Source organism: Anser brachyrhynchus, assembly GCF_964034855.1.
Source record: "Anser brachyrhynchus genome assembly, chromosome: 1".
NCBI classification, from domain to species: domain Eukaryota; kingdom Metazoa; phylum Chordata; class Aves; order Anseriformes; family Anatidae; genus Anser; species Anser brachyrhynchus.
In genome coordinates this window covers 79,277,911-79,292,385 of record NC_137694.1, presented here as the reverse complement: position 1 = coordinate 79,292,385, position 14,475 = coordinate 79,277,911, and the positions used below count along the sequence as shown (strand labels likewise).

The 14,475-nt window shown below is 48.6% G+C and overlaps 1 long non-coding RNA gene across 1 annotated transcript in view; it reads left to right on the top strand.

Moving 5' to 3' along the window:
* The first annotated feature begins 1,751 nt into the window (after positions 1–1,751).
* LOC308187509 overlaps positions 1,752–14,475 on the top strand; it is a 275,390-nt gene continuing 262,666 nt past the window's right edge. The window contains exon 1 of the long non-coding RNA XR_013944748.1: positions 1,752–12,655. This is a non-coding gene — a long non-coding RNA (uncharacterized lncRNA). The remainder of the gene's footprint in view (positions 12,656–14,475) is intronic.

The following is a 14,475-nucleotide window of genomic DNA, read 5'->3' as shown; positions in this document are numbered from 1 at the left end:
ACCACTGGGGATGCAGTGCAGTGAGTCCAGAGAGTGCACTGGCAGCAGTGGGGTTGCAGTGCAGTGAGTAAAGAGAGTACACTGGCACCACTGGGGATGCACTGCAGTGAGTCCAGAGAGTGCACTGGCACTACTGGGGATGCACTGCAGTGAGTCCAGAGAGTGCACTGGCACCCCTGGGGATGCACTGCATTGAGTCCAGAGAGTGCACTGGCACCACTGGGGATGCAGTGCAGTGAGTGCAGAGAGTGCACTGGCACCACTGGGGATGCAGTGCAGTGAGTGCAGAGAGTGCACTGGCACCACTGGGGATGCACTGCAGTGAGTCCAGAGAGTGCACTGGCACCACTGGGGATGCAGTACAGTGAGTCCACAGAGTGCACTGGCACCACTGGGGATGCTGTACAGTGAGTCCAGAGAGTGCACTGGCACCACTGGGGATGCAGTGCAGTGAGTCCAGAGAGTGCACTGGCACCACTGGGGATGCAGTGCAGTGAGTCCAGAGACTTCACTGGCACCACTGGGAATGCAGTGCAGTGAGTCCAGGGAGTGCACTGGCACCACTGGGGATGCAGTGCAGTGAGTCCAGAGAGTGCACTGGCACCACTGGGGATGCAGTGCAGTGACTCGAGAGATTGCACTGGCACCACTGGTGATGCAGTGTAGTGAGTACAGAGAGTGAACTGGCACCACTGGGAATGCACTGCAGTGAGTCCAGAGAGTGCACTGGCACCACTGGTGATGCAGTACAGTGAGTCCAGAGATCGCACTGGCACCACTGGGGATGCACTGCAGTGAGTCCAGAGAGTGCACTGGCACCACTGGCGATGTAGTACAGTGAGTCCACAGAGTGCACTGGCACCACTGGGGATGCAGTGCAGTGAGTCCAGAGAGTGCACTGGCACCACTGGGGATGCACTTTAGTGGCTCCAGAGAGTGCACTGGCACCACTGGGGATGCAGTGCAGTGAGTCCAGAGAGCGCACTGGCACCACTGGGGATGCAGTGCAGTGAGTGCAGAGAGTGCACTGGCACCACTGGGGATGCACTGCAGTGAGTCCAGAGAGTGCACTCGCACCACTGGGGATTCAGTGCAGTGAATCCAGTGAGTACACTGGCACCACTGGGGATGCAGTGCAGTGAGTCCAGAGAGTGCACTGGCACCACTGGGGATGCACTGCAGTGAGCCCAGAGAGTGCACTGGCACCACTGGAGATGCAGTACAGTGAGTCCAGTGAATGCACTGGAACCACTGGGGATGTAGTGCAGTGACTCGAGAGAGTGCACTGGCACCACTGGGGATGCAGTGCAGTGAGTCCAGAGAGTGCACTGGCACCACTGGGGATGCAGTGCAGTGAGTCCAGAGAGTGCACTGGCAGCACTGAGAATGCACTTCAGTGAGTCCAGAGAGTGCACTGGCACCACTGGGGATGCACTGCAGTGAGTCCAGAGAGTGCACTAGCACCACTGGGGATGCAGTGCAGTGAATCCAGTGAGTGCACTGGCACCACTGGGGATGCAGTGCAGTGAGTCCAGAGAGTGCACTGGCACCACTGGGGATGCACTGCAGTGATCCCAGAGAGTGCACTGGCACCACTGGAGATGCAGTACAGTGAGTCCAGTGAATGCACGGAACCACTGGGGATGCAGTGCAGTGAGTCCAGAGAGTGCACTGGCACCACTGGGGATGCAGTACAGTGAGTCCAGAGAGTGCACTGGCACCACTGGGGATGCAGTGCAGGCCTCCCCCCATTAACAGGCTTTATACCAAAGTGACTTATCATCCAAGAACTAACTAAACAGGAAATAACACCAGGAGCCATGGCAATTGCCATGCTATCACTGCTCAGCCTCTTCTTCTACCTACGCCTCGCATACCACTCAACAATTACCCTTCCCCCCAACTCCTCTAACCACATAAAACAATGATACACTAGCAAAGCCCCAAGCACACCTACTGCGGTCCTTGCCTCACTATCAATCCTCTTACTTCCCCTGTCCCCAATAATACATGCCATTGTCTAGAAACTTAGGATAACACCCCAAACCGAAGGCCTTCAAAGCCTTAAATAAGAGTTAAACCCTCTTAGTTTCTGCACATTAAGACTTACAGAATATTAACCTGTATCTTCTGAATGCAAGTCAGACGCTTTAATTAAGCTAAAGCCTCCCTAGACAGATGGGCTTCGATCCCACAAAACTCTAGTTAACAGCTAAATGCCTAAACCAATTGGCTTCTGCCTACAAAGACCCTGACGCACCCTAGTGCGCATCGATGAGCTTGCAACTCAACATGAATTTCACTACAGAGCCGATAAGAAGAGGAATTAAACCTCTGTAAAAAGGACTACAGCCTAACGCTTCAACACTCAGCCATCTTACCCGTCACCTTCATCAACCGATGACTATTTTCCACTAACCATAAGGATATTGGCACCCTGTACCTCATCTTCGGGGCATGAGCAGGAATAGTCGGCACCGCACTCAGCCTATTAATGCGCGCAGAACTAGGACAACCAGGAACTCTCCTAGGCGACGACCAAATTTACAATGTAATCGTTACCGCTCACGCCTTTGTAATAAGCTTCTTTATAGTCATACCCATCATGATCGGAGGATTCGGCAACTGATTAGTCCCCCTCATAATCGGTGCCCCCGACATAGCATTCCCGCGAATAAACAACATAAGCTTTTGACTCCTCCCCCCATCATTCCTCCTCCTACTAGCCCCATCCACTGTAGAAGCTGGCGCCGGCACAGGCTGAACTGTCTACCCTCCCCTAGCAGGTAACCTTGCCCACGCCGGAGCTTCAGTAGACCTGGCTATCTTCTCACTCCACTTAGCCGGTATCTCCTCCATCCTTGGGGCCATCAACTTTATCACCACAGCCATCAACATAAAACCCCCCGCACTCTCACAATACCAAACCCCACTATTTGTCTGATCCGTACTAATTACCGCCATCCTACTCCTTCTATCACTCCCCGTACTCGCCGCCGGTATTACAATATTACTAACTGATCGAAACCTAAACACCACATTCTTCGACCCCGCTGGAGGAGGAGACCCAATCCTGTACCAACACCTATTCTGATTCTTCGGACACCCAGAAGTCTATATTCTGATCCTACCGGGGTTCGGAATCATCTCACACGTAGTCACGTACTACTCAGGCAAAAAGGAGCCCTTCGGCTACATGGGAATAGTCTGAGCCATACTATCCATCGGCTTCCTAGGATTCATTGTCTGAGCTCACCACATGTTTACAGTAGGAATAGACGTTGATACCCGAGCCTGGGTCTGGTCACTGTTAGCACTTTGAGGGGTAGCTCTAGGTAAAGAGGTATGGTCTTGTTTTTGGAGGATTTGTTCTCCTCCAAGGTCGCCCCAACCGAAAAATATCGACCAGGCTCTGCGATGGTAGTGGCCCCAGTGGGGTTGATTGAGGATTCGCGGTGGTCGTTGATTTTTAAGTTCCACAGGGTCTTCTCGTCTTATGTTCACATCCCCGCTTTTGCACGGGGAGATCAATTTCACTGATTATCTGTGAGAGACAGTTGAGACCTCGTTTAGCCATTCATACAAGTCTCGATTTATGGGACAATTGATTGCGCTACCTTTGCACGGTTAGGATACCGCGGCCGTTAAACCTAAGTCACCGGGCAGGCATCACCTTCAATACTTGTTTAATTTGCTGAAGGCTATGTTTTTGGTAAACAGTCGGGCCTTATTAATTTGCCGAGTTCCTTTCACAGATTTTAATCGCTCTTATAGGCGCTCCTGAGTCGGGTTAACAGGGTTAGTTAATACGTGGTCTTGTAGGGGTTTTTGTATCTGTCTAGGTCTGTTAATAATGTTTCTATGTAAGCTTGCGCCGTTAGAGGGGTGTGGCCCTGAGTTACTTATTTTAGCATTAATTCTCCTATATTCATAGGTTGACCTGTTTGTGATAAGGGAATCATCTTATTTTGGTATTTTTAGGTGGTGGAGCTTTGACGCACTCTTTTTTGATGGCTGCTTTAGGGCCCACGGTAGGATCAGTAGTAAGAATTATCCGCTAGTCGAGGTTGTGTCCTTTTTTAATGGAGCTGTCCCTCCATTAAATAGCTCTTAATCATCTCATTAGGGTTCAGGATGTCCGGTAGGGAGGATTAAGGGGGAACTTAGATTCGTTTCACAGGTAACCAGCTATCACCCAGCTCGGTTGGCTTTTCACCTCTACTGACAAGTCATCCCACTCTTTTGCAACAGAGACGGGTTCGCTCTCTTTAACTGCTTGAAAGTAGCTCGCTTGGGTTTCGGGGGGGCAAACTTTAGTTCACTTTGCTTGGTTGTTCTCGCTAAACCATGATGCAAAAGGTACAAGGGTTGATCTTTGCTGTCTGTCGCTTTGATTGTTTCACTGCTATTTCATCTTTCCCTTACGGTACTGGGGTCTCTATCGCGTCTAAGTGTCTTTTCTATCGCCTATACTAAGACTGTAAAATGCTTTAGTTTAATTAGTTTAGTAAATTCTTTAGTTTTGGTGTACTATTTGTGTGGTTGAGCTAGAGGGGGGGCTTCAAGACGATCCGGTCTAGTAGATATCTTTCAGGTGTAAGCTGAGTGCTTTGGTGTTATAGCTACGTCTTGATATTCTAAGTACACCTTCCGGTACACTTACCTTGTTACGACTTACCTCATCTTCAGCGTATTTATGGTATTAGTTATGTGGGATGTGGCTTTTGAGGAGGGTGACGGGCGGTATGTACGTGCCCCAGGGCCGGCTTAAAGTAGGCTCTATTGTCCCACTTTACTGCTAAATCCGCCTTCCAGAAGTGGTTTCACGCTTCTTTCCGTGTGCCCTATGAATGGGGAATGTAGCCCATTTCTTCCACTCCATAGGCTATACCTTGACCTGTCTTATTAGCGGGGTGCTATTGTGTCCACTGTTGTGCTCTCATTCGAGGTGGGCTGGCGACGGCGGTATGTAGGCTGTGTTGGCAAGGGGTGGTTGGGTTAATCGGGGATTATCGATTGTAGAACAGGCTCCTCTAGGTGGGTTTGGGGCACCGCCAAGTCCTTAGAGTTTTAAGCGTTTGTGCTCGTAGTTCTCTGGCGGATACTTCGGTAAAGTAAGTATCAAGATTTAGGGCCAGGCATAGTGGGGTATCTAATCCCAGTCTGGGCCCTGGCTTTCGTGGGTTTAAATCAGTCGTTAGTTCCTAAGATCATCTTAATGGTGTGTTTAGGTGCATCTTGGGCTTATGACAGCTCAGTTGCATTTTGATCTTAGTTAGCTAGGATAGGCATTTTACCACTCTTTACGCCGTGTCAATAGGACGGTTGATTTGGGTTTCTTGTATGACCGCGGTGGCTGGCACAAGATTTACCAACCCTTGAAGTTAGGCTGTTGCTATAACTAAGTCAAGTTTGCACTCATTGCTTAATGTTAATTACTGCTGAATACCCGTGGGGGCGTGGCTTAGCGAGGCGTCTTGGGCTACTACTTGGGTGTGCCTGATACCCGCTCCTCAAGGCCTGTATGGGGGTAGGTGGTCGAGGGCGTTTACACTGGGGCGCGGATACTTGCATGTATATATTTAGCAAAAACCAACCGTAAGGTTAGGACTAAGTCTTTTGTCCGCAGGCATGTTTTATGCCATCTTGGCAACTTCAGTGCCATGCTTTGTGTTAAGCTATGTGGACGGGGGTGTGGTTAGCTGATAGTTGAGTGGTGAGTGAGAGTGAAGTATATGAAATTATTGCTTGTGTTTACTATTTTTAGTACTGGAGTTTCTCTAATAAGTTTAAGTTATTTTGTATGTGTTTGTGTGTATATGTACATCGTTCCGATGATGTCATGGAAGGGATGATTAATGGAGTTTTAGAGGTAGTTTGCTGGGATTGGGCGATGAAGGTTTATGCTACATGGTGGTTAGCGAAAGTTTACTGGTTTAGTTTGTGAAGCGCAGGGGTTGCGCTTAATGATTTGTTGTTTTGTGCTATGTCCAACGAGCATTCATCCAATAGCCCCATTTAACCCGGAGGGTGGAGGTAACATTAACTGAATGTGGTCAAAGTGCATCAGTGTCAGGATGATTCCCCATATACGCCAACCGTCTCATCGAGGGACCCTTGAAATATAGGATAGGCCGTGAGGCAGGTGTGTCCAGGCTTAGATTGTGGGACCCCCGAGATCACTGGGAATAGCCACCTGTGAGGTAACCCCGGAAAAAATAAGAGGAACCAGAGGCGCCAAAAAGCTGGAACATGCCGCGATTACGCATTGAGAAGGTGAAAGTACTCACAGATGCCACTTTGAAGGGCAAGGAGGGGTGAGTGAACCCAATGGATGGCCCTGACCGAGGAACCAGAGGCGCAAAAATGTGAGGAGGGCGAGGGGTTTAGGGGGAACGTATGGGCCTGAAGCTAGTCATACCGGACATTATGTGCAACGGGTTGCTGATTTCACGTGAGGAGTACGATTAATAAATCCGTCTGATACGAACTGCATGAGATATGTGGTGGAGAGTTGTTGTTGGAGCATGTCCTGTGAGCATTCATTAAAATGGGGTCTTGTTATGCGCTTGAGTGGAGTTGTATTGGGTGTTGTGGGGTATGGTCCTAGAACATTCATGCCGGGTGGTTTGGTAGGAGTGTGTTTAAGGGTTTAATGGCCGTGTACATGTATGGGTTTAGCACCTGCTTATAAGATAGTCCGTATATAATGTATATTACTGGTACTATAGTATGTATGTATATGGGGTATATAAATTTATGCACGAATATGCATAACCAAATACCCCCGCCTCGGGGGGGGAGGGGGGGGGGGTTAAGCATAATGGCATAGATGGGGTAGAATTATTGGGGGCTTGCGGTTAGTTCCTGTAGTTGAGAACAATGGCGGCTTTTCGAGCCGCAGGCCTCGGGTAGTGTCCGGGCAGGAATAATGACTTATTTTATGTTTTTTTTAGGGATTTGCTTTGCGGTGGGTGTTTTGGGTGTGGCGTCGAATCCTTCGCCGTATTATGGGGTTGTTGGTTTGGTGTTAGCGTCTGTGGCGGGGTGCGGGTGGTTGCTGGGCCTTGGGGTTTCGTTCGTGGCTTTAGTGCTGTTTATGGTGTATTTGGGGGGTATGCTGGTGGTGTTTGTTTATTCAGTAGCTTTAGCAGCGGAGCCTTTCCCTGGGGCTTGGGGGGATTGACGGGTGATTGGATGTGCAGTAGCGTTTGTGGCAATTGTTTTTGGGGGGTTGGTGTTTGGGGGGTTTATGGGGGCTTGGAAGTTCGGGGTTTCTACTGTGAATAATGTTGGGGTGTTTGTTGTTCGGTCGGATTTTAGTGGAGTTTCCATGTTTTATTCACATGGGGCAGGGATGTTTTTAGTGGCGGGTTGGGGGCTGTTGTTGACTTTGTTTGTTGTATTGGAGCTTGTGCGGGGGTTGTCGCGGGGTGCTATTCGGGCGGTTTAGGGGTTAGGGTCAGAGAATAGTTTATTGAAAATGCCAGCTTTGGGAGCTGGAGATAAAGGTTTGAGTCCTTTTTTTCTGAGTTTGGGGTACTCTAAGAAGTGGTAAGTCTTCAATCTTTGGTTTACAAGACCAATGTTTTTATAAACTATTAGAGTATTTAGCAGTTGAGTATTTTGTTTTCTAGGGCGCTTGCGGCGGGGAGGAGAAATAGGAGGATAGTGAAGTAGGCGATTGAAGCGAGTTGGCCGATGATGATGAATGGGTGTTCGACGGGTTGGCTTCCTACTCATGTTAGGACGAGGAGGTCGGCGACTAGTACTCAGAATAGGAGCTGGGAGAGTGGTCGGAATGTTATTGCTCGTTGTTTTGATTTGTGCAGGAATGGGATTAGGAATAGGATCAGTACGGAGGCGGCCAGTGCTAATACGCCTCCTAGTTTATTTGGGATTGAACGTAGGATGGCGTAGGCGAATAGGAAGTATCATTCTGGCTTGATGTGTGGTGGGGTTACTAGCGGGTTTGCTGGGGTGAAGTTTTCTGGGTCTCCCAGGAGGTTCGGTGAAAATAGGGCTAGTGCTATTAGAGGGGTGATTATTAGGGTAAGCCCTAAGCTGTCTTTGATGGAGAAGTATGGGTGGAATGGGATTTTGTCGCAGTCTGATACGATTCCTAGTGGGTTATTTGAGCCCGATTCGTGTAGGAAGGTTAGGTGGACTAGGGTGATTCCTGCAATTAGGAAGGGCAGTAGGAAGTGGATGGCGAAGAATCGGGTTAAGGTTGGATTGTCTACTGAGAATCCTCCTCAGGCTCATTCTACTAGAGTTTGCCCAATGTACGGGATGGCTGAGAATAGGTTGGTGATTACGGTGGCCCCTCAGAATGACATTTGTCCTCATGGTAGGACATACCCTACGAAGGCAGTTGCTATTAGGGTGAGTAGGAGGATTACTCCTGTGTTTCAGGTTTCTTTGTATAGGTAGGAGCCGTAGTAGAGGCCTCGTCCGATGTGTAAGTAGATGCAGATAAAGAAGAGCGAAGCACCGTTGGCGTGGAGGTTGCGGATGAGCCATCCGTACTGGACGTCTCGGCATGTGTGAGCTACTGAGGAGAAGGCGAGTGAAGTGTCTGCGGTGTAGTGTATGGCTAGTAGCAGGCCTGTTAGGATTTGTGTGGCTAAGCAGATGGCTAGAAGGGAGCCGAAGTTTCATCAGGCAGAGATGTTGGAGGGGGCGGGTAGGTCGATTAGGGAGTTGTTGATTATTTTTAGTAGGGGATGGGATTTGCGGATGTTAGGGGCCATTAGTGAGTCTGTGTGTTATTAGGATTATTACCAGGATGGAGAGGGCGAAGGATCCTAGGTAGGCCTTAATTAGCCCTGTGTGTATTGAGGTTGCGGCTTTGCTTGCGGCTACTTGTAGTTCAGCAAGGCCCTCTGGCCCTATTTTTTTGAGTCAGGAGAGGTCGATCAAGTGTAGGGCAATGTTTTGTCCCTTTTCTAGTAGGTTTTTGGAGAAGAATCGGTGTACTAGGGGGTTGAAGTACCCTAATGCAGAGGAGAAGTTTATGAGGGGGGTTGGTTTGGGGTGAGTGAGGGTGTGTGTTATGTTCGATAGTTCTAGGGCTAGGATGATTCCTAGGATTGTTATGAGGATGGCAGCGGTTTTGGTGATAAGGGGTATGGTTATTGGGGGGGTTTTGGTTGGTGTGATGAAAGAGGTAATGATTATTCCTGCTGTAATGCTGCCTAGGGCGAGTCGGGTTAGGGGGGCGGTGATTAGTGGGTTGTTTTCGTTTATTGATACTATTGGGGGGATTCGGGTTTGTCCAGCTTGGACTAGGATGGTTATGCGGATGCTGTAGGTTGCGGTGAATGCTGTGGCTATAAGGGTTAGGAGTAGGGCTCAAGTATTTAGGTATGATGTGTTTAAGCTTTCGATGATGAGGTCTTTTGAGTAGAATCCGGCTAGGAATGGGGTTCCTATCAGCGCCAGGTTTCCGATGGTTAGGCAGGAAGTAGTGACTGGGAGTATTTTCTGTAGGCCTCCTATCTTTCGGATATCTTGTTCTCCGTTTAGGTTGTGGATGATAGACCCTGAGCATAGGAATAGTATGGCTTTAAAGAAGGCATGGGTTGAGATGTGTAGGAAGGCTAGTTGTGGGAGGTTTAGTCCGATAGTGACTGTTATTAGTCCTAGTTGGCTGGATGTTGAGAAAGCAATGATTTTTTTGATGTCATTTTGGGTTAGGGCGCATGTGGCAGCGAATAGGGTTGATAGAGCACCTAGGCATAGGCAGGCAGTTAGGGCTGTCTGGTTGGTGGCTAGCAGGGGGTGCATGCGGATGAGCAGGAAGATTCCGGCTACTACTATGGTACTGGAGTGCAGTAGGGCTGATACTGGGGTGGGGCCTTCTATTGCTGCGGGCAGTCATGGGTGGAGTCCAAATTGGGCGGATTTTCCTGCGGCTGCGAGGATTAATCCTATGAGGGGGAGGATTGGGGTTTGGTGGGGGTGTACGGCTTGTTGGATCTCTCAGGTGTTGAATGTTGAAGCTAGTCATGCTATGCTCAGGATCAGTCCGATGTCTCCGATTCGGTTGTAGATTACGGCTCGTAGGGCGGCGGTGTTGGCATCTGCTCGGCCTTGTCATCAGCCGATGAGAAGGAAGGACATGATTCGTACTCCTTCCCAGCCTACGAATAGGAGGAATATGTTGTTTGCGGTTGTTAGGAGGAGTATGGCGACTAGGAATGTCAGTAGGTAGGTGAAAAATTTTGTTACGTATGGCTCTGAGGCCATGTATCATATGGCGAATTGTAGGATTGATTATGTTACAAATAGGGCGATTGGAAGAAATGTTATTGAGTATTGGTCTATTTTTAGGCTCAGGGGGATTTTAAAGTTTATAATGAATTTTCACTCCCAGTGGCAGGTGACAGATTCTACTCCCGAGTAGATGAATGCGGTTGTAGGGGCTAGGCTAATTAGGAATGCGGTTTTAACAGCGCGGGTGGTGGCTTGTGGGGTGTTTTTAAAGTTTTTAAATAGAAATGGCAGGATGATTGGGGTTAGGAGGATTGTCAGCGTGAGTAGTGTGAGGGAGTTGATTAGTAGTGTGGGGTTCACTACTTTTACTTGGATTTGCACCAAGATGGGTGGTTCCTAAGACCAGTGGATTGCTGTTATCCTTTAAAAGTAAGGGGGCTGAGGTTTTAGGCTCAGATGTAAGAGTTAGCAGCTCTTGTTGGTTAAACCCTCCCCTCGGCAGGTAAGAAGGTTTGAACTTCTATTCTTAGAATCACAGTCTAATGTTTGGTTTAAACTATATTTGCATGAGGGGATTCCGGAGATCAGTTCGGGTTTGAGGATTAGGAGGAATATTGGGATAATGTGGAGTGTTATGAGCAGGTGTTCTCGCGTGGTTGAGTTTTGCATAGATGTGATGTGGGAGGGGATTGAGCCTCGTTGGGTCATTAGTAGTATGAATAAGGTGTAGGAGGCGGTTAGTAGGGTTGCGATTCCTGTTAGGATGATCGTGAAGGCAGATCAGTTGAATAAGGTGATTATAATGGTTAGCTCTGCTATGAGGTTTGTTGTTGGGGGTAAGGCTATGTTTGTTAGATTGGCCAGCAATCATCAGGTAGCTATGAGTGGTAGGAGAGGTTGTAGGCCTCGTGTGAGTAGTAGAATTCGGCTGTGCGTACGTTCATAGTTTGTGTTGGCTAGGCAGAATAGTATGGAGGAAGTTAGTCCATGGGAAATTATTAGGATCATTGCCCCTGAGAATGATCAGTGGGTTTGGATTATTCCTGCGGCGATAACTAGGCCTATGTGGCTAACGGATGAATAAGCGATTAGTGATTTTAGGTCTGTCTGTCGTAGGCAGATTGAGCTAGTCATTAGGGCGCCTCATAGGGCCAGGGTTAGGAAGGGGTAGTGCAGGAGGTTGGACAGTGGGCCCATAAATAGAGTGACTCGTATAATTCCGTATCCTCCTAGCTTTAGTAGTAGGGCGGCGAGGAGTATTGAGCCTGCGATGGGTGCTTCTACGTGGGCTTTTGGCAGTCAGAGGTGTAGGCCGTATAGTGGGGCTTTTACTATGAATGCTATGAGCAGTGCTAGACCTGATAGTATTCCTGTCCATGAGGTGGATAGGGTTGGGTGGGTTAGTTGTAGGGTTGGCAGGTGCAGGGTGCCAATTTTCACGTATAGGTGTATGATTGTGATTAGCAGGGGTAGAGAGCTTACTAGCGTGTAGAATAGCAGGTAGATGCCAGCGCTTAGGCGTTCTGGTTGGTTCCCCCATCGGGTGATTAAGATTAGGGTGGGAATGAGGGTTGCTTCAAATGAGATGTAAAATAGTGCTAGTTCTGTGGTGGAAAAGGCTAGTAGGATGAATGGCTGGACTGCGACTAAGGTTGAGATAAAGATTCGTTTGCGTTGTAGGGGTTCTTGTTGCAGGTGGTTTTGGCTTGCTATGATTATGAGTGGGAGTAGTCAGCAGGATAGTACTAGGAGGGGGGATGAGATTTGGTCAATTCCTGTTCAGTTGGATAAAAATTTGTAGGGGTAGTAGGTTGGGATTAATCACTGTAGGCTTAGGGCAGCGATTAGGAAGCTGTATAAGGTGGTGTTAGTCCATAGAAATTTTGGTGGAGACAGCAGGGCTGTTGGAAGAAGTATGATTGTGGGTAGGATGATTTTTAGCATTGCAGGAGGTTTAGGTTGTGTAGATGGTCGGAGCCATGTGTGCGGGTGGAGGCTACTAGGATGGCCAGGCCTGTGCCCGCCTCACACGCTGAGAAGGTTAGCATGAGAATTGGTACCATGGTGAATGAGGAGACTTGGTTTTCGATGGATCATATTGATAGGCCTACGAATATCGATAATATTATGCTTTCAAGGCATAGTAGGGCGGATACTAGGTGGGTTCGGTGGAAGGCTAGTCCTAGTCCGCTGAAAATGAAGGCTGAGTAGAAGCTTAAATGTAGGGGCGACATAAGAAAGTTACAGGGTTGGCTGTAATCTGCTGGGTCGAAACCAGCTATCTTTTTGGTTAGACTAACTTTCTGTTATTCTGCTCATTCTAGGCCCCCTTGAATTCACTCGTAGGCCAGTCCGAGTGTTAGGAGAAGGAGGATCACTACAGTTCAGGTGAGGGTCATTAGGGGGGATTGGAGTTGGACGGCTCATGGCAGGGGGAGTAGGAGGGCGATTTCTAGGTCGAATAGGACGAACAGGATGGCTACTGAGGAAGAATCGGACTGAGAATGGTAATCGAGCAGATCCAAGTGGGTCGAATCCACATTCGTACGGTGAGAGTTTCTCTGAGTCGGGGTTTATTTGGGCGAGTCAGAAGTTTAATGCGGTTAGGGCGGCGCTTAGGATTGATGATAGGGCGAATATGAACATGAGTGCGTTCATTGCTCTCCTCTGGGTTTATACCAGATTCTAGAGATTGGAAGTCAATTGTAATTAATATACTAGAAGAGCAAGATCCTCATCAGTAGATGGTTATGTAGAGGAATAGTCAGATGATGTCTACGAAGTGTCAGTATCAGGCTGCTGCCTCGAATCCGAAGTGGTGGTCTGATGTAAAGTGGAACTTGATCAGTCGGAAGAGGCAGACGGTCAGGAAGGAGGATCCGATGATTACGTGGAGTCCGTGGAATCCAGTGGCAACGAAGAAGGTAGATCCGTAGACGCTATCGGCGATTGAGAATGGGGCTTCGTGGTATTCTATTGCTTGTAGGGCTGTGAAGTAGAATCCCAGGAGGATCGTTAGGGTTAGGGCGTGGATGGCGTGTTTTCGGTTTCCTTCTGTGATGCTGTGATGGGCTCACGTTACGGTAACGCCTGAGGCTAGTAGGATGGCTGTGTTTAGTAGGGGGACTTCTATCGGGTTGAGTGGTTTAATTCCTGTTGGGGGTCGTTGGCCTCCTAGTTCTGGGGTTGGGGCCAGGCTCGAGTGGAAGAACGCTCAGAAGAACCCTAAGAAGAAGAATGCTTCGGATGTGATGAAAAGGATTATGCCGTATCGTAGGCCTTTTTGGACTGTGGGAGTGTGATGGCCTTGGAAGGTGCTTTCTCGTACAATGTCTCATCATCATTGGAGTATTACTAGGAGTATTGAGATGAGGCCTAGGGTTAGTAGTACGGATGAGTTGTAGTGGAATCACATGATTAATCCTGAGGTTGTGAGTAGGGCGGCGGCTGCCCCGAAGATTGGTCAAGGGCTTGGGTCAACTATGTGGTATGAGTGTGCTTGGTGTGCCATTAGATGTTTTCTTGTAAGTATAGGCTTAGAAGGAGCACGAAGACGTAGGCCTGGATTATGGCTACTGCTACTTCTAGGATGGTTAGGAGTAGTAGGATGATTATTGTTAGGATGGATACTGCAGGAAGGGTGGGTATTAATGCAATGGAGGCTGTAGAGATGAGTTGGATGAGTAAGTGTCCTGCTGTAAGGTTGGCTGTAAGGCGGACTCCGAGGGCTAGGGGGCGGATTAGTAGGCTGGTTGTTTCGATCAGGATTAGTGCGGGGATTAGGGGTGTAGGGGTACCTTCGGGTAATAGGTGGGCTAAAGAGGCTGATGGTTGGTTTCGTAGGCCTGTTAGTAGTGTGGCGAGCCATAGTGGGAAGGCTAGGGCTATGTTCATAGATAGTTGGGTGGTTGGGGTGAATGTATATGGAAGGAGGCCTAGAAGGTTGATTGTAAGAAGTATGATTATTAGGGATGTAAATATTATGGCTCATTTGTGGCCATTTTTGTTGAGTGGGACTATTAGTTGTTTTGTGATTAGGTGAAGGAGTCATGTTTGGATAGTAGAAAGGCGGTTGTTGATTCATCGGTTGTTTGGGGACGGGAATAGTAGGGCTGGGAAGAGTAGGGATAGTAGGATTAAGGGGATGCCGAATAGATTGGGGCTGGAAAATTGGTCAAAGAAGCTTAGGTTCATGGTCAGGATCATGGTGTGGGTTTGGTAGTGAGGGAGGTCTTATTTGATGGGGGGTTGGTTGTG